The sequence below is a fragment of the Heliangelus exortis genome, chromosome 19, assembly GCF_036169615.1.
Source record: "Heliangelus exortis chromosome 19, bHelExo1.hap1, whole genome shotgun sequence".
NCBI classification, from domain to species: domain Eukaryota; kingdom Metazoa; phylum Chordata; class Aves; order Apodiformes; family Trochilidae; genus Heliangelus; species Heliangelus exortis.
In genome coordinates, this window is record NC_092440.1 from 13,126 (window position 1) to 31,941 (window position 18,816).

The window sequence follows — 18,816 nt, forward strand, 5'->3', positions numbered from 1 at the left end:
ATTCTAGGACAAGGCAATTCACATTTCAATGCAAGGCAATACACATTCTAGGACAAGGCAATTCACATTTCAATGCAAGGCAATACACATTTCAATGCAAGGCAATACACATTTCAATGCAAGGCAATACACATTTCAATGCAAGGCCATACACTTTCAGGTATAAGGCAATACAAGTACAGCAGTACAAAGCAACAGACACTCAATTAAGGCAATACAAGTACAGCAGTACAAAGCAACAGACACTCAATTAAGGCAATACAAGTACAGCAGTACAAAGCAACAGACACTCAATTAAGGCAATACAAGTACAGCAGTACAAAGCAACAGACACTCAATTAAGGCAATACAAGTACAGCAGTACACACACACAGGTACAAGGCAACACACAGGTACAAGGCAACACACAGGTACAAGGCAACACACAGGTACAAGGCAACACACAGGTACAAGGCAACACACAGGTACAAGGCAACACACAGGTACAAGGCAACACACAGGTACAAGGCAACACACAGGTACAAGGCAACACACAGGTACAAGGCAACACACAGGTACAAGGCAACACACAGGTACAAGGCAACACACAGGTACAAGGCAACACACAGGTACAAGGCAACACACAGGTACAAGGCAACACACAGGTACAAGGCAACACACAGGTACAAGGCAACACACAGGTACAAGGCAACACACAGGTACAAGGCAACACACAGGTACAAGGCAACACACAGGTACAAGGCAACACACAGGTACAAGGCAACACACAGGTACAAGGCAACACACAGGTACAAGGCAACACACAGGTACAAGGCAACACACAGGTACAAGGCAACACACAGGTACAAGGCAACACACAGGTACAAGGCAACACACAGGTACAAGGCAACACACAGGTACAAGGCAACACACAGGTACAAGGCAACACACAGGTACAAGGCAGGTCCAAGGCTACCCACACCCAGGTCCAAGGCTACCCACACCCAGGTCCAAGGCTACCCACACCCAGGTCCAAGGCTACCCACACCCAGGTCCAAGGCTACCCACACCCAGGTCCAAGGCTACCCACACCCAGGTCCAAGCTTCAAGTACATCACTACAAGGCAGTACACAGTTGGTTTCAAGGCAATACACATACATCATTACAAATCAATACACATGCAGTGGCAATGCATACCACTAGATTGTTACAATGCTATACTCGGTCAATTACAGCCAGTTCCATCACATTACACACACGAGTACACTCACAATGCAGTCAAAAACCGTTATTGAAAATACAGTACGTATTCAAGTACAGAGTCCAACGGGGAGGTAAACAAATATTCAGGACTATACACAAAGACAGACAAAGAAGGCATTACAGACTTCTGCTTAAGTCTGCATTACAGACTACTTACAGGCAAATACTTCAATGACTCCGTCAAGTACTACAACTACACAAACTCAATTTCAGCACAGACTCAAATTAGGATTAAACTGCAAGGCATCACAAAGTCAAACAAAAGCCACTACAGACTAAATCTACCACTCTAAAGTAGGGCTGTAAAAGTCAAACAATGAAGTAAGGCAGTACAAGTATATATTCAAATAAAAAGCTATGCAAAATAGATCCTTCACGTACATTGCAACACTAGGTCTTGTACCTAGCCCCCTACAATGCTATAGGCTCGCTGGCACACTAATACAGTCCCATACAGGCAAATGTAGCGCACTACAGATTCAAAACGCCGTTACATTACATAGCAATACAGTGCAATAAAAACTCAAATAAGCACTCAAATATCGGGCACTGTAATCTAATACAGTACAACGTGCTGTAACAAAGCCACCCTAACACACACATAAGGCTTCACAGAACAATACAACCGCACATGGAAAACACCAATGGAACCACAGACAGTAATACAGCCTATTTTGGTGCACTTGAGTAAAAAAATAGAGTAACAACTCAGACACCAGGTCAAGTACGGCGCGACACCAGGTCAAGTACGGCGCGACACCAGGTCAAGTACGGCGCGACACCAGGTCAAGTACGGCGCGACACCAGGTCAAGTACGGCGCGACACCAGGTCAAGTACGGCGCGACACCAGGTCAAGTACGGCGCGACACCAGGTCAAGTACGGCGCGACACCAGGTCAAGTACGGCGCGACACCAACATGAGCAATGCAGTAAATGTTTTAATACAGAAATACAAGGAGGGACTGAAGACACAGAACCTAGCACCTTTGTGGCACGTGGCCACAAAGCCATGGCAATTCAATTACAAAGCATTGCAAGGCACTGAGAACTAAATCACACATACAATGTATATCTGGAGACCTACAGTACAAAGTCAGTATACTGCCAAACAGCAGATACAGAGCCCTACAAAACCAAACACCAGAACAACACATTTGTTACCTGATGGGCTTTGAGACTGAAACCCTGAAGGAGGCACAGATGAAATACAACATAGCGCTGCCGTGGAAACACAGTTTGCTAGATGAAAAGGCGCAGGTTCGGATGGTCTCCCCGAAGACGGTTCTCCATAAACCGTGCAGAATCCTAGGGCGTCCTGTCTACCGGCACCGACTGTCCCACAGCACGCCCTCCTCAGACGACACGCTCATCGGAGACGCCGTGCTTCTGTCACCTAGAAGACCAGGTCAGCCAGGACAGCATCTGCAAAAAAAAAAAAAAAAAAAAAAAAAGGCAAATGCTTTAGCGAGTGGTCAAGGACTTTGATCTTACTGAAAGAGCTTACTAGCATCTCACCTTCTTAAGCAGTTGATGGGTGTACTTCCTGACACCTCAATGGCTCTACAGGGCACCTGAAAAGAGCAAGGCAATTTGTAATATACTGCTGCTTCTAACAAAACCCTCCCAGAGAATTGCCCAATCTCCTTTACCTTAATCCTTTGCCAGATGCCCCTCAGGCATGTTAGTCTGAACTGGATACCGAGGCACCACCTGAAAAAATACACAGGTAATGTTTTTTACTTCAATACTACTCATAACATTTAACACTTCCAGCAGGCAATTTCACAGTGCTCACCTTCCAAAGGTGATGTCCCATTGAGATGAACTGCCTGCTCTACACAGCTTTGCAACCTAAAAAAAAAAAAAAAAAATCCATTAATGCTACTCAGAGCAACTGCATCCACCTGCCCTGTGACAGACTTTACCAAGCCTTGCAATGACATTCAGCTACCCACCTGCTTTGCTTTTTGTTCCACGTCCTGGACTTCTGCATCTGTAAGAAATAAATCAAACTAATCTCAGGGATTCTAATAAATGTTGAAAGCACCTCCCCACCAACACCAAACACTGACTAACCTTCAGGTGGCATCTTTCTCGCCTCCTCCAGCCTTTTTCTGCTCGTCTTTGTCACACGGCATCTGAAAAACAGTATTATGCAAGTCACTGAAATGCTGCTCAACAGCTGGAATATTCCCTTAGGGCTCTTCCAACAAACCCTGACCCTACAACTCCAGGCAGGGCAGCTCCAAACCAAACACTCAAACTCAAGACACAACCCTGCAAACCATGAGACTATGTCAAGAGACCACCAAGCAAGAAGCGTATCTCCGGCATCCAAGACTGCTTGGCAAGAAGACCTACAGCGATGTGACTGCGAAGCTAGGAAATGAAGCGATGGATGCCAAAAAACATGGACTTCAAGACCTGAGGACACAAGGACGTGTCGATCGATTCCCACTCTGGGAAAATCTAAGACCAGAGATGCTGATGCAGGTGGCAATAATGTTTCAGAAGATGACCATCAAGAAACTTCCAAGATGAAAGACCAATCTATGGTTTACATCTGTCACACAAGAAAAAGATGCTGCTGACCAGGAAATGCTTTCCAGGGATGATGCCCAAGACGCAGGACTTGTTCTGTGAGGACATACAGAAGACCATCAAGGCCTGAGGAAGCGCCGAGACGAAGATGGACAACACAAAACACACAACCCCAGACACCAAGGCTGGAGCTGCCCTGCCCACACTAGCATCGTGCAGGAAACTAACTCGCTCCGCTTATCCACGCAAAGGGGGCTACTCCCAGACAGCCCTCTCCCAGAAAGCAAACTTCAAAATCCCTCCGGCAACTCCCAACCTCAACCCCCCAACAATTCAGTCCCTCGACTTATCTTTCCGAGAGCTGGGGTTCGGAATCTATGTCCAGCAGCAAACACCACTCCGTGACAGGCATGTTACTTCAGTACACACATTCCTGTTCACCATCTGCAATCAGAAAAAAAAAAAAAAGGAAAAAATCAGAATCCATGTCACCAGTTAGGACCGCTTCAGCCATCTCCAAACACTTACACTACAAAAAAGAGGCCTCAGAAGAGTCCCACAGCATTCTTCTCCCCTTCTTGATCCAGAGTTCAATCCTGTCTACACCACTGCTTTGGGCACCTAAAAAGAACAAGAGAGAGTTACTGTTCTGATGATTGATCATCATGAGCTCCATGAACCCCCCTGTACCACCTCACCTTTAAGGGTCATCTGTTCTCAACAGTAGGAGGCACACCGCCTGCAAAAATAGAGGAAACACTTAACCGAGTTGATATAAAACACGTGAACGACTCTGCACACAGCCATCTCACCTTCTCCAACTGTTCCTCAAGACATGGCTTTGTCACTCCAGCACTGTGTGTGACACCTGCAAAAGTCAAGGCAAAAGGCACACGCTGAGATATTGCCTCCAACTACACCCAGGCCACTGTGACATCTATCTCCTGCTCCATTACCTTTGCCCCTTGCCCATCTGTCTGCCGTCTCTTTGGGGTACCACGATGAGGTTAGGAGGGCACCTGAAAAACAAAAAAAAAAAAAACCACAAAACAACAAGGGATGCTCATGACCAACCAATAATACAACACCTGAGAATAACTGCTCCTCCAGCCCACCGGCCATTGCTCACCTTGCCACAGCCACCTCTGGTGTCCGTACCCCGCTTCGCTCGCTGTTTCCACCTTCAAAATGACAACAAACCATAATGTGGTCAGGTAGCCAAGGGAGGCAGCTTGCCACCAACTGCACACCCTGACTAACCTTCAGCTGGTTCCCTTGTCTCCTCCTCCATCCATTTCTTGCTCATCCTTGACTTGCGGGATCTGAAAAACAGGATTACGCAAGTTACCGCACTGCCGCTCAACACCGAGTCGGTCAGGTTGTGGTGCTTCTGTGGCCCCTGATCCTACACGGCAGGCAGGGCAGCTCCAAGCCAAACACTCACAGGCACAGACTGACCCGAGACACAGCCACGTGAGTCACAAGACTTGAGCTCAAGATAAAACTCGCAGCAAGAAGAGGGACTCTGGAATCCAAGACTTTTGGGCAATAAGACCTACGGCAATGCGTCTGCAAAGCGAGGGAACGAAGCGACGGATGCCCGAGAAGCCGCCTTCAAGACCTGAGGATGCAAGGATGTGGGGAATGAGTCCCCCTCAGGGAAACTGGGTCCACAGAGATCAGATGACAACGCAACTGAGAACGACATTGCGGAAGACAACCATCAAGAAACTTGCAAGTCAAGAGACCGATCTGCAATTTAAACTCATTGTGCAGAATAACATGCTGCTGATCAGTACCGTGCTGATCAGGAAAGGCTTTGCAGGGATAATGCCCAAGATGCGAGACTTGCTCTGTGAGGACACGCAGAAGACCATCAAGACTGGAGGAAGCTCTAAGACAAAGACAGACAACACAAGATACACAACCCCACACACCAAGGCTGGAGCTGCCCTGCCCACCCGAGCATTGTGCTAGAAACTAACATGCTCTGTTCACCCACTCAAAGGGGGCTAATTGTAGACAGCCCTCTCCCAGATGCCATCTTCAAAATCCCTCCTGCAACTCCAAGCCTCAGCCCCTCTGCAACCAAGTTCCTGTACTTAGCTTTCAGAGGGCTGTGGGTCTAAATTTATGTCCAGCAACGAAACCACGTTTTCTGACTAGCACGTTCCTGCAGTTTTAAGGTTCCTCTTCAACAACTGCATTAAAAAAAAAAAAAAAAAAAAAAAAAAAAAAAAAAGTAATAAATAGAAAAAAAAAAAAAAAAAGTAATAAATAGAAAAAAAAAATTTGCATGCAAGCATAATCTTGCTACAAAGAGCTCTAACTTTTGGTGGTTTTAAAGTTCTTACCTTAAAGAGTCTTCTCAAACAGCCCAGACAGCTCAACAGCTGCAGTCAGCTCCAGGAGTAGGAGAGCTCTGACCTCAGAGAAGCCCAAGAGCTGACTGAAGCCCCTAGCCAAAGGCTGTGGCTTATATACCACAGGCACCGCCCACAGCTTTTCCCACAATCCCCTGGGAAAGAGGAGGTGGCAATTACCACAAGGTATAAAAGCAGCCAGAGGAGAAGCAGTCAGTTTTCTCCTCTTTCTTCAGTTTGCGGGACAAGCAGAGAGACTCCGTGATGCCGGCTGAGGAATTTTGGGTTTTTTCTGTCTCCTTGTAACTTCAGCGACGTGACCAGGTAAGAATTCAACCCAAAGGGAACCTTAACAGAGTAAAGGTCATTGGAGGCTTATATTAGACAGAAAAGAGGAAAGAACAAGTGCGGTGGGTCACAGATACGGACTCGCAAAGTCTCCTGAAAGACTCAGAGGGGTGAGAGCTCTGCAACAAAGCTAAAAGTGCGCTAAAGGCAAGCTGGAAGGCAGCGTTCTGTTAGAGGGGTCATTTTTGGATCGAAGACACTGAAGAAAGCTGAAGGGCACAAGCAGCAGTCTGGAGGGGATTTTAATAGAGTACAGGCGTCCCTGGGATGTTGGGAGCCGAATGACAGATGGCGTCAGAAGAGCTTCTCGTGGAGCGAAAAAGGCGTAAAATACGCAACGGAGCCGGAAGGTGGCTGTGGGACGCCGACCGGGGGGGGCGTGAGGTTGGCCTCCGGAGGTGTGGTGGTGAGAGAAAGGTGCTGTGAGAGAGGTAAAAGGCGGCTGTGGGACACGAGGAAAAACTGTACGTGTCCAGTTGATGTACGGATGTCCTCGGGGGCTGAGGGACTGAACAGATGTCTAAGATCACAACAAATGAAGGAAGGGTTCTGGGGTGCAAAGAGAGCCTGAAGAAGGATTCTGTCTCAGTAAGAGAGCTAAAAAGAGTACCACAGAGATCGAAGGGTGTGGGGCGGCGTGAGGATGGTCTCGTAAGGAGCGGTGCCCTGAATGAGAGGGCTCTGATGGGCTATAATGTTGAAAAAGAGTCCGGGAAGACCCTCTGGCAGAGTCTTGAGGGGGAGACCGGACCCCCGTCCGTTTCTGAACGCTTCCTCGGAGAGGACCCTGGGTGGGGCTGGATGTGGTCTTTGCCCCTGGCAGTAAAGCGGAGTTCATACTCTCCCTCTGCCCCAGAGTTGGTGTGTTTTATCTCTGCCTTTTAATACCTCGCTACCTGTCTGCATGATGTGCACCCGTCCCGTTGTATAAAGGGTTTCTTTAAAATGCATCTTACCCCAGGGTGATTGGTCTCTTGGCTCTTCTGCATGTGCCTTTGATTTCACTGGTTGTTTCATCTGAACCTGAAGTTCTGACGGTTTGCTGCCATCCCCAAATAAATTGATCCGTTTGCTTCCTGGTCTCCATATGGAACTCTAGTTCCTGAAATTCAGCTTTCATTTTGCCGTCTCCGTGTCCTGTGGACTTATCTGGCTCTCGAGGGGGGAGGGGCTTGCTGCGCTGCTTTTCTATTAGTCTGTCCTTGGTGTTTCACGTGGCATCGGTTTCACTAGATTTCAAGGACAGTTGAGAGTGTCCTGAGGTCTATATAGATCTGCTACTTAATATGATACTTTGCCAGATGGGCGGGGTCAGCGCAAAAGACACAGGCACCCAAATAAAGAAGTTAGTTTATATTTACTGATGTATTAAATTACAAGAGAACAAGTGCAGAAACAAACAACAAAACTGAAGTGCGATAGCAAAGTCAGAGCAAAACACAGCAACTCATCTAATTGTTACTATACAGACGCAGCGATAAAGAGTAAGAAAGACGTGTCGCCGATTGCCGTAATGGTTCGACTTTGCCTGGATCTGCGGTTGCTGGGGAGCCCTGGTTGTTACGAGGACACGGAGAACCCTTCCCAGCAGTTGGGAAATCCTACACGGTGCGTCCTCTTGTAGGTAAGGACGGCAGAAAGGGTCCAGTTTTTCGAGTATCCCGTTGCTGCTAGTCCGAAGGACTTGCGCTTTTCTTAACGTGAAAACGTCCGGTCTTACGCCCCGTAACGACCGAAACCGGGGCCTGGCTGGGGCTCAAGTTGCAGATCGTAGGGCTGCCTAAACTATCTCCCCTAGACATGTTACTGGTGGTTACCTAAAATATCTGCCCAGACAATTCAGTATATTGGCTGCTTTTGCACTCTCTCGTGGTTTGAAAAAAATTTCTCAGAATGGGGAGGGTAAGCTACTGCTTTCACAAACCTTTTTCCTCCTACATACTTAGCTGATCTCTCAGTAAACTAAATGTGCTCCGTCTCAGGATGAGTTAATAGATCCAAGTTTTTTTCAAACCTCATTAAAGATTCATTTTTGAGTGCAAAATCAGGGTTTACTTCTTGATTACGCATGGGGGGCAGTGGCTAGCTGCTAGTGGAAGGCAGCCACACCATAGCCTCCCACTTTGGCTCTATCTTGAATATATTTGACCCATTGCATGATGGGAATTATGGCAGACAGAGCCTCTTTATATCCTACTGTGAGTTGTTCTAGTTCTAGCACAGCCCAAAAACGTGCTAATGTAGTAGATGTTTGTGAATTCATGTTAAATAATTATGAAGTGTTTGCTAACCCAACTTTGAGAGTACTAATAATATATCTGTCTTCAATATTGTGAAATATGCAAACGTAGGAATTCGTTAAAATGAAATATAACTGTTCTTTGTGTAACTACAAAGCTTAAGGGAACAAGAAACAAGACATCCACAGTTTCTGTACCCTGAAAACACTACAATGTACATCCTGTTGAGCTAATCTAAGCTGATTTTGCTGCTCACCACATAGCGTTGCAATTAAAGGTGGTTTTACTGCTGACTGCAGAGCGTTGCACAGGAAAGAGCAAAGGAGCGCATGTGTGGAATCGAAGGGTAACGAGAGGGGAAACTGAGGCAGACACTGACTTCATCCAACGACCACCAGATGGGGGTCAAAAAGACCCTCAGAGATAAAGTGGGCACATGCCTTTGAAGGCCACCTCTTCCAAGAACAATAAACATAATCCAGCCTGTTCTAGAACAGTCATGAATATGTATTAGAATAGTTATGAATATTAAGGTATGGAATGTAAGACAAAAGATTAAACTTTAAGGCATGTGTGCGAGTGGAGCGGAGACTCCCCACACACCCAGCGCTGTTTTGCTTATTGCAATTTTATTTATTAAATTAAACTATTAACAGAATATTGAGTCCCAGTCATTTATAACACTAATAACTCTCAAAGTGGAGTTGTTTTCTGCTTCTGGTAATTTTCTCCCCTGGGCTCCAAGTTCTGTGTAACCCGTTTACAGATTTGTTTGAGATCTCGTCTTATTTGTGAGGATCATAAATCCAAAACCTTTTGTTAAGCCTCTTCTGTTAATTCCAAATCACCCTGCTGTTCACTTCTGCAAACTCACACTTTTCCCTTGTTACCTCACATAACAGGGTTACGATTGGTCCTACGTGTCAGATGCGCTGTCTCCAAAAACCAAACAGTGCGATACGTGCTAAGAATTGAACACCGCAATACACACTGCCACGCACTGAATATAAGAAGATACAGAACCATTGACCGGCAATCGGGCATCTTTTTAGCGAAAAACTACAAAAGAGTCTCCGGAAGTCGGCCATTTTGTTACCGGAAGTCGGCCATGTTTTCAGCGGAAAACTACAAATGAGTCTCCGGAAGTCGGCCATCTTGTTACCGGAAGTCGGCCATCTTTTCAGCGGAAAACTACAAACGAGTCTCCGGAAGTCGGCCATCTTGTTATCGGAAGTCGGCCATCTTTTTAGCGAAAAACTACAAATGAGTCTCCGGAAGTCGGCCATTTTGGTACCGGAAGTCGGCCATCTTTTTACCGGAAAACTACAAATGAGTCTCCGGAAGTCGGCCATTCTGTTACCGGAAGTCGGCCATCTTTTTAGCAAAAAACTACAAACGAGTCTACGGAAGTCGGCCATCTTGTTACCGGAAGTCGGCCATCTTTTCAGCGGAAAACTACAAACGAGTCTCCGGAAGTCGGCCATCTTGTCACCGGAAGTCGGCCATCTTTTTAGCGAAAAACTACAAAAGAGTCTCCGGAAGTCGGCCATCTTGTTACCGGAAGTCGGCCATCTTTTTACCGAAAAACTACAAATGAGTCTCCGGAAGTCGGCCATCTTGGTTCCGGAAGTCGGCCATCTTTTTACCGAAAAACTACAAATGAGTCTCCGGAAGTCGGCCATCTTGTTACCGGAAAACTACAAACGAGTCTCCGGAAATCGGACAAACTGATAGTTAAAAATTTAAGAACCCCCAGTGTCCCCTGAGCGTAGAAACACAGCATCTGGCAGATCCTCTGATCTTCGCCAAAACCTGTCACTTTTCTCTTACTTCATAGATTCATTTAATCACTCGTGTTGGAAGGGGCCTTCAAAGAGCATCTGGTCCATCCCTCTACCTAATGCTATGGATTTGATGTCTTAACACTTTCTACAACGCGGGGAATCTACCGCTTCTCCTAGGAGACCATTCCACTCTTTTACTGTCCACATGGTGAAAAATGAACTTCTTATGTCCAATCAGAATTTCCCCATTACCTCTTATCCATTAAGCCCCACCTTACCTTGTTGCTGGAGGACCAAAAATGAGAACTGTTGCAAGGCGAATGTCTCTTAGGGCACGGCGCTCCAAGGTCCAAACAGGTGTTCCAGCAGAAACTCACGAATAGTGCTCTGAGTCTATTGCCCTCAGGGCTGCCTAGCCTGGCTCAGAGCTACTGCTCCCGAATCGGCTAACCTCTCTGCTAGCTTGCTCAGGAATGAGCTGAGATTGGGCTCCAGGCCTCACCTTTTATTGGCCCCCTAATCCTGCTCATGTGCAGTTGGGGCCCGCCCTAACCAGGCACAGGTGGGCTTAACACAAGCTCATGCCCCCTACCTGGCAATTAGTGGCACCTGGTTGCCTCATTTCGCTACAGAGAACAGTGAGCAGCTGACTGTCTGGCTGCTTCTGGTTACAGGAGGACAAAAAAAGGACAGAGTGCAGCTGAGTAATAGGGAACATCTGGTTTCTAAAGGTCCAAAATAGAGAGTGTGTTTGGCTGCTTCACATGCTGTTTCCGGTTGCTGGAGGACTGGTGTCTGTCAGCAAGCCAGAAAGCATTTAAATACCCATTTACACATCTAATATCTGCTTTGACCTATACCTCAGCTTTGATACACTCACACAGACTCCCTGGAGCAAAATATCCCCTGTCCCTCCTGGTCCCACACTCCCCCCTCACCTCTACCAGACACCCTGACAGCCCTCACAGCCCTTTACCCCTCCCCACTGTAACTCCAGTGCTTAAAACACATCTCTGAAGACTATTAGGCAGGATTTGTCATTACATTCGTAACATCAAAGCAACGCTCTTGCTGGGGGCAGAAAAAGCTTCCATCCTTCCCTACTCCATTGCTGGCGTAGAGAACCCTGTATGGCCGCCTCTACTTGTATCACAAGAGACACCTACACACACACTGCAACAGTAGCGGCCTTGCATCCTGCTTAGACAGCAAAGCTGAAAGTAAAAAATGACTCCTGAATGTAAAAAAATAAATTCACCATCTGCTCATGAGGTGTCCACATGTTTATATGTATCCTATTTAAATACTTCTATAGGCAAGTATTTCACTTCCTTTCTGCATTCATGTAACTTGTACAACTGTTAACCGATACCATTACGTTTTCTATCTCAAACACGGGGATAATTTGACCAGGAATTTTTTGTGTGTTACACAACCGGGAGGGAGAGCTGCCCAAAGGAGATGCTACCAAACCCCCAGGGAAATACCCCATTTAGAGGGAGACAAAGTACTTCAGAGCACCCCATCAAAACACCAGCAAAAGATACCTGCAGCATCCAGCTGTCTCTCTGTTCAAAGATTTAGGATAATTAACTAAACTAGGTAATATGAGATCTAAAGCATTATGGGGCTCTTAGCATCTAAACAATGCAGTTTGTACTTTATCCAACTGTTTTTGTTACATTTATGATACAAAAAAATCTGTGGTAACTCTTTGGCTTTAATTTTTGAAGGATGATGGAGAGAAGGGAGGGTAAAACTGCAGGAGTCAAACAAATCCCCACTGCTGCAGTATATAAACTTACCAAAAAGGACTCTCTGCTTTGTTAATACATCTGGACGTACCAAAACGTGCAGAGGAATGCATTTTCATCATCTCAGCTGCTGCAATTGTGAACCACAAAGCCAGAAACACCATCAACTTGAGAAAGATGTGCTGTGCTTCCCTCTTGAGAATGACCACCTCTTTTTTTTTTTTTTTTTTTTTGAAGGAGGAAAGAGTCTTGTTGTCCACAGACTCTTTTGGGATCTGCTCTGATGGGGAGTTTCCAAAATGCAACATCTTTGAATGAGAGGCATTTCTGTTTTGGACTCTCTCTTCCCATCTTCTATCAATATTCATGCTGAAGGGCAGTTGTTCCTGGTCTCCCAGCTTAGCTTGCAGCAGGCCAGGGATCAGATTCCTTCCTCAAGAAAAGGCACATCAGGTAACTGGTATATTTCTGCAATCACCAGGCTTGTCTTCATGAAAAAAAAAAAAAAAAAAAAAAGCAAAAGCAGAGTGCCAGCAGGAAGCATCCGGAAGAATCCTATGGGTTGGCAAACCTCTTCTGCGACAACCTCCTTCGCCATCCCTTGAAGTACTCATCATCCCTAAAGACACCCCCCAAGTCATATAGAAATAGCTTAACTTAGGGATATGGCTTAAGTTCTTGTCAGTGTAAGGCTAACGGTTGGACTCTATGATCTTGAAGGTCTTTTCTAATAGAGGTAATTCTGTGATTAGCACCATGGGCTTCCCCTCACCTGCTCTGTACCCATTCGATGTCAGATACTGCATCTGTCATTGTTTGTAGAACCCAATCTACACCAAGAGACAAAATGACAGTTATACTTGAAGGAAGTCACCAGCTCCATGTTCATCCTCGCTACTACCCCAGCGCACCTCAAATGCTCATCCAGTCCCAAAAGTGGCCTACAAAGTTCATGCAAAAAAGTAACTGCTTCACTGAGTAGCCACATTATTCTCTTCTCTTTGACACTGACCTTGCCTCGGACTACTTGCTACAGTCAGCAGCTTTGTCCCAGTGAGCCTGCTTACGATATTTGCAAAAAACAAAAGGAACGTACCAAGATGCTGCCTCAAACAGCACCCTGCCTGCAACAATTCCCATCTATTACTCCTTTACCTTGGCAATTTGCATACCCAGCCTCTGCAATTTTCTTGTTGTCACATGGTGACTACAATAGAACGTATAAACATCAACTGATGCTTCGAACTTCAACAACACACCCGAAAAATAACTGCTCTTTGGTCCCACTAGTCATCACTCACCTCACTCCAGTCACCTTCAGTGACTATCCCACTCTGCTTACTGCTTCTACCTTCAAAATGAGTTAAACACACACTGTAATCAGGTAGCTACCAGAAGCACAATCCCTCCAGCACTACACACTGACTGACCTGACTGCACTCTGCTCCCTCATTTCTTCTCACAAGCGCATATTTGTCCTTTGCATCTGAAAGAAAGTGTTACACAAGTCACTGGAACACTGAACAATGGACAGACAATTCCAGACATCTCAATCTTAGTTAGGAAACTAGGTATTACTAGAGTATTACTACCCTCATGCCATTAATAAACACAGCCCCACAACTTTAAACCCATACACATACAACCGTTAACTACTGAGAGGGTCAATCTCGTGCGCTGCACAGGAAAAACCCTCTCATGAGGGTCCCATCACCTTCAAACACCATCAAAGCAACTGCCCACCCAGCCTGAGTATGGCTGCTCCACCTAAGATCGCTGTAAAATTGTGGCCTAAAAACTACAGGCAAACATCACCAGAGACCCTTATGGCTCTTTAATATCCCCAACTCTACAATCTGGGCAGAGCAGCTCCAGGCCAAACACAGGAACACAGACCAACCCAAGACACACCACTGCAAACTACAAGATGAAACATTAATAGAAAACTCCCCAAAAGAATTACTCTGGGCTCCAAGAAGTTGGACAAGAAGATCTACAGGGATGCAAGGGTGAGGCAAGGAGACCCCATGGTGACATCAAGTGTCATAGAACACTTCCTGTTACAATAATTACTCTTCAAAACAACATATCAGATGTACAAGAAGACTAGCATCAAGACCTAAGGATGCAGAGACAAGGTTGCAAATGTGGAAAATTTATGACCAGAGATGCTCATTCGTTCATAAAGAAGATTACAAAAGATGCCTATCAAGAAATTTGCAAGATGCAAGAAAAGAAGGATCCAGGTGGCACTATGATGATGATGATGACTAAATGTGTTCAACACCATGGGGATGATGTTCAATATTACTTGTCCTGTGAGGGACTCTGGAACCCAAGACTTTTGGGCAATAAGACCTACAGCGGTGCGTCTGCAAAGCGAGGGAACGAAGCGACGGATGCCCGAGAAGCCGCCTTCAAGACCTGAGGACGCACGGATGCGGGGAACGAGTCCCCCTCAGGGAAACTGGGTGGACAGAGATCAGATGACAATGCAATTGAGAATGACGTTGCAGAAGACAACCATCAAGAAACTTCCAAGTCAAGAGACCGATCTGCAATTTAGACTCGTCGTGCGGAATAACACGCTGCTGATTAGCGCCGTGCTGATCAGGAAAGGCTTTCCCGGGAGGATGCCCAAGATGCGGGACTTGCTCTGCGAGGACACAGAGGACCATCAAGGCCTCAGGAAGCTCTAAGACAGCAAAGACTGACAACACAAAACACACAACCCCACACACCGAAGCTGGAGCTGCCCTGCCCACGCTGGAATCACACTGGAAAGTAACCTGTTCCTTCACCCACCCAAAGGGGGCTGCTCCCAGACAACCCTCTCCCCTACACTAACTTCAAAACACCACCTGCAATTCCCAGCCTCGACTCCTCTGCTCAGCCCCTCCCCACCCACCCCTGGGCCCTCAACTTATCTTCAAGAGCGACAGCAGCACAAAGCCATGGTCGGTAACGAAAACCACATCGTTTGACTGGGATGTGCTTCCAGTCGCACGGTTCCTCTTCATCCCCTAGACGTAAAAAAGGAAAAAACACAACCCACAGATCGCAAACAGCGCTGGCACAAGTCCCACCTAAGCCAACGCACGCTACTTCTGCTGCACTCACCTCCTCGAGGGAGCCCCGTGGTATACCACGCACCTTCTCCTTCCAGAGTTGAACGCTAGCACCACCATTGCTCGGGGCACCTGAAACACCAAGAGAAAGAGTTTCTGTTCTGCTGATCAGAAGTCACCGGCCCCATGAACCCCTCGCTACCAACTCAACTCAACTTCAACGCTCATCCGGTTCCAAAGGTGGCACGCACAGCGCCTGCAAAACCAAAAGGAAACGTTTAAGTGACTTGATGTAAAATACATGGCTGACCCAGCCCACCACCATCTCACCTTCTCCAACCGCTCCTAAATGTGTGTCTTTGTCCCTCCAAGGATGGTTGTGGCACCTGCAAAAGTCAAAGCAAAAGGAACATGCTGAGGTAGTGCCTCAGCCTCTCACCCATCTGCCTGCCATCCTCGTGGGGTGCCAAAAGTAGGTTTGGAGGACACCTGGAAAACACAAAAAACAGGGGATGCCAATGCCTTCAACGAAAATAAAACACCCGAGAAATAACTGCTCCTCCAGCACACCAGCCTTTGCTCACCTTGCCAGAGCCACCTCCGGAACAGATATTCTGCTTCCTTGGCTGCTCTCACCTTCAAAAGGACAAACAAACCATAATGTGGCCAGGTAGCCGGGAGTGGGACCTTCACTCCAACACCGACTAACCTTTGGACGGCGCTCTTCTCTCCTCCCGCTCTTTCATGTACATCCTTGTCACACGGGATCTGAAAAACAGTGATACACAAGTCACTGGAACACTGCCCAACAGCTGAACTATTCAGTTATGGCTCTTCCAGCAAACTCCGGGAAGGGCAGCTCCAAGCCAAACACTCAGACCAGTTCGAGACACAGCCCTCCAAATTACGAGACTCGATCTCAAGAGAACACCAAGCAAAAAGAATATCTCTGGGATCCAAGACTGTTGGGCAAGAAGACCTACGGCAATGCAACTGCAAAACGAGAGGCTGAATCAAGGGACGCCGAAGAACCCGGGCTTCAAGACCTGATGACACGAGGATGCGGGGAACAAAGTCCCACTCTGGGAAAATCCACGACCAGAGATGATGCTGATGCAGGTGGCGATGATGTTTCAGAAGATGACCATCAGGAAGCTTCCCAGATGAAAGACCTATCTACACTTCAAACTTGTCACACAAGAAGAAGATGCTGCTGACTAGGACTGTGCTGATGAGTAAAGGCCTTGCAGGGATGAGGGTCAAGATGTGGGACTTGCTCTGAGAGGACATCAAGGCCTGAGAAAGCTTTAAGACAAAGACATACAACACAAACTACACACCACCACACACCAAGGCTGGAGCTGCCCTGCCCACACTGGCATCACATCAGAAATTAACCCACTTCCTTCACCTGACCAAAGGAGCCTGCTCCCAGACTGCCCTCTCCCCTACACTAACTTCAAAACCCCTTCCACAACTCCCACCAGCCTTGACCCCTCTACACCACTGGTCCCTCAACTTATCTTTCAGAGGACTGGCTCTCCAAAGTCGTGGTTAGCCAGGAAAATAGACAGGAGCAGCCCAGAATAATCCTCAACTTGCAAGGTTCCCCTTTGCCACCTGCATTAAAAAAAAAAAAAAAGTCACACCACAACACCAAAACAAGCAAACAAAAAAAACTCCACACACATAACCACAACACCGAAACGCCTACCAGAATATTCAGCAATAAGTCCAACATCAGCCAGCCCCATTCCCTTCCAAATGTCCCAGCTTCGCAGAAGAGCCCTGCGGGGTCCCACTCGCCCACGCTTTCCAGAGTTGGACGCTGTAGGCATCGTCATTCAGGGAACCTAAAAGGCACAAAACTATTGTTGTGCTTGAGAGAAGACACTAGCTCCACAAGCCCTGCACTGCCACCTCACCTCCAGTCCTCATACAGTTCTCATACACTTGCTAGCATCAGGCCAGGGAGGGACAGGCGCCCATCAACCGCCCAAAGGGCACCGCTTCTGGACAGCTCGCTCCCCTACAGTAACTTTAAAACCCGAGCCGGCGATTCCTAACCTTGACCCCTCTACACAGACCCTCCCCAACCATCCTCCCTTTCTCTTACCTTTCAAACGGCGGGAGCTCTGAAGCACTGGACAGAAAAGTAACCCACATCGGCTGACGGGGATCTTCCCAAAACCACCAAGTTCCTCCTCGTCATCTGCAACAACAAACGGCAGTGCCACCAGAAATAGGACGTCAGCTAAATACCAACCCCTTCCACAAGCTCCTCATATCCCCTGACTCGCCCTGCTCACCATCTCCTTCCACTCGTTATGGCCACCATCGCTTCTGGCACCTGAAATACCAGGAGACACAAAATTCCCGTTCTGCTTGTCAGATCGAGCCTCCTCGTTACCATCCCGTCTCACCTCCAGCGCTCTTCCCCCTCCAAAGGGGGCACGCGCAGCTCCTGCAAAAACAAAGGGAAACCCTTAACCGAGTTGAAGCAAAATCTCTGGATGAGCCAGCCTGCAACCATCTCACCTTCCCCGACTGCTCCTCAACGCGTGGTTTGGCGTGGCACCTGCAAAAGTCGAAGCAAAAGCACGTGCCGAGATACTGCCTAAAACAACAGGCAGCCCACGCCAGCCTTTGCTCAGAAAACTTCCAGATCCCTTCTGCAACAACTCCCAACCTCAGCACTTCACTTCAGTCCCTCAACTTATCTTCCTGAGGGATGGTGGTTTTGGATCTATGTCCAGCAAAACACCACGCTGTCTGACGGGCATGTTCCTCTTCATCACCTGCAAACACTAAAAGAGGAAAATCGGAAACGGTGTCACCAATAAGGTGCACTTCAGCCATCAACAACCACTTACACTACACCCACTGCCTCAAAAGAGCCCCACCCAGTTCCACTCACCTCCTTGATGCAGAGTTGAATGCTGTGTCCACCACTGCTTTGGGCACCTAGAAGACCAAGAGAAAGAGTTACTGTTCTGCTGATCAGCAGCCACCAGCTCCACGAACCCACTCTCTACCACCCCAGCTCACCTTCAATGCTCATCCGGTTCCAAAGGTGGCACGCACAGCACCTGAAACATAAGGGAAACCTTTAACAGAGTTGATGTTAATACATGGCTGACCCAGCCCACAGACATCTCACCTTCTCCAGCTGTTCCTCAAGACACGGCTTTGTCACTCCGGCACTGTGTGTGACACCTGCAAAAGTCAAAGCAAAAGGCACACGCCGAGATATTGTCCCCAACAACAAGCAGCCCCCTGTGATGTCCATCTCCTGCTTCTTTACGTCGGCCTCTCATCCATCTGCCTGCCATCTCTTTGGGGTGCCAAAACAGGGTTAGGAGTGCACCTGAAAAAAACCCACAAACAACAAGGGATGTTCATGACCAGCCAATAATACAACACCTGAGAATAACTGCTCCTCCAGCTCACCAGTCTTTGCTCACCTTGCCACAG

General features: G+C 47.3%; 1 long non-coding RNA gene across 1 annotated transcript; it reads right to left on the reverse strand.

Annotated features, from left to right (window-relative positions):
- Nucleotides 1-15,193: 15,193 nt before the first annotated feature.
- LOC139805046 (uncharacterized) lies at nucleotides 15,194-16,338 on the reverse strand. The gene is made up of 7 exons (XR_011729664.1): nucleotides 16,052-16,338; nucleotides 15,927-15,978; nucleotides 15,782-15,831; nucleotides 15,673-15,728; nucleotides 15,559-15,598; nucleotides 15,395-15,474; nucleotides 15,194-15,297 (listed from the first exon to the last, which is right to left on the reverse strand). It is a non-coding gene; the product is annotated as an uncharacterized lncRNA (long non-coding RNA).
- Between the last annotated feature and the right edge of the window lie 2,478 nt (nucleotides 16,339-18,816).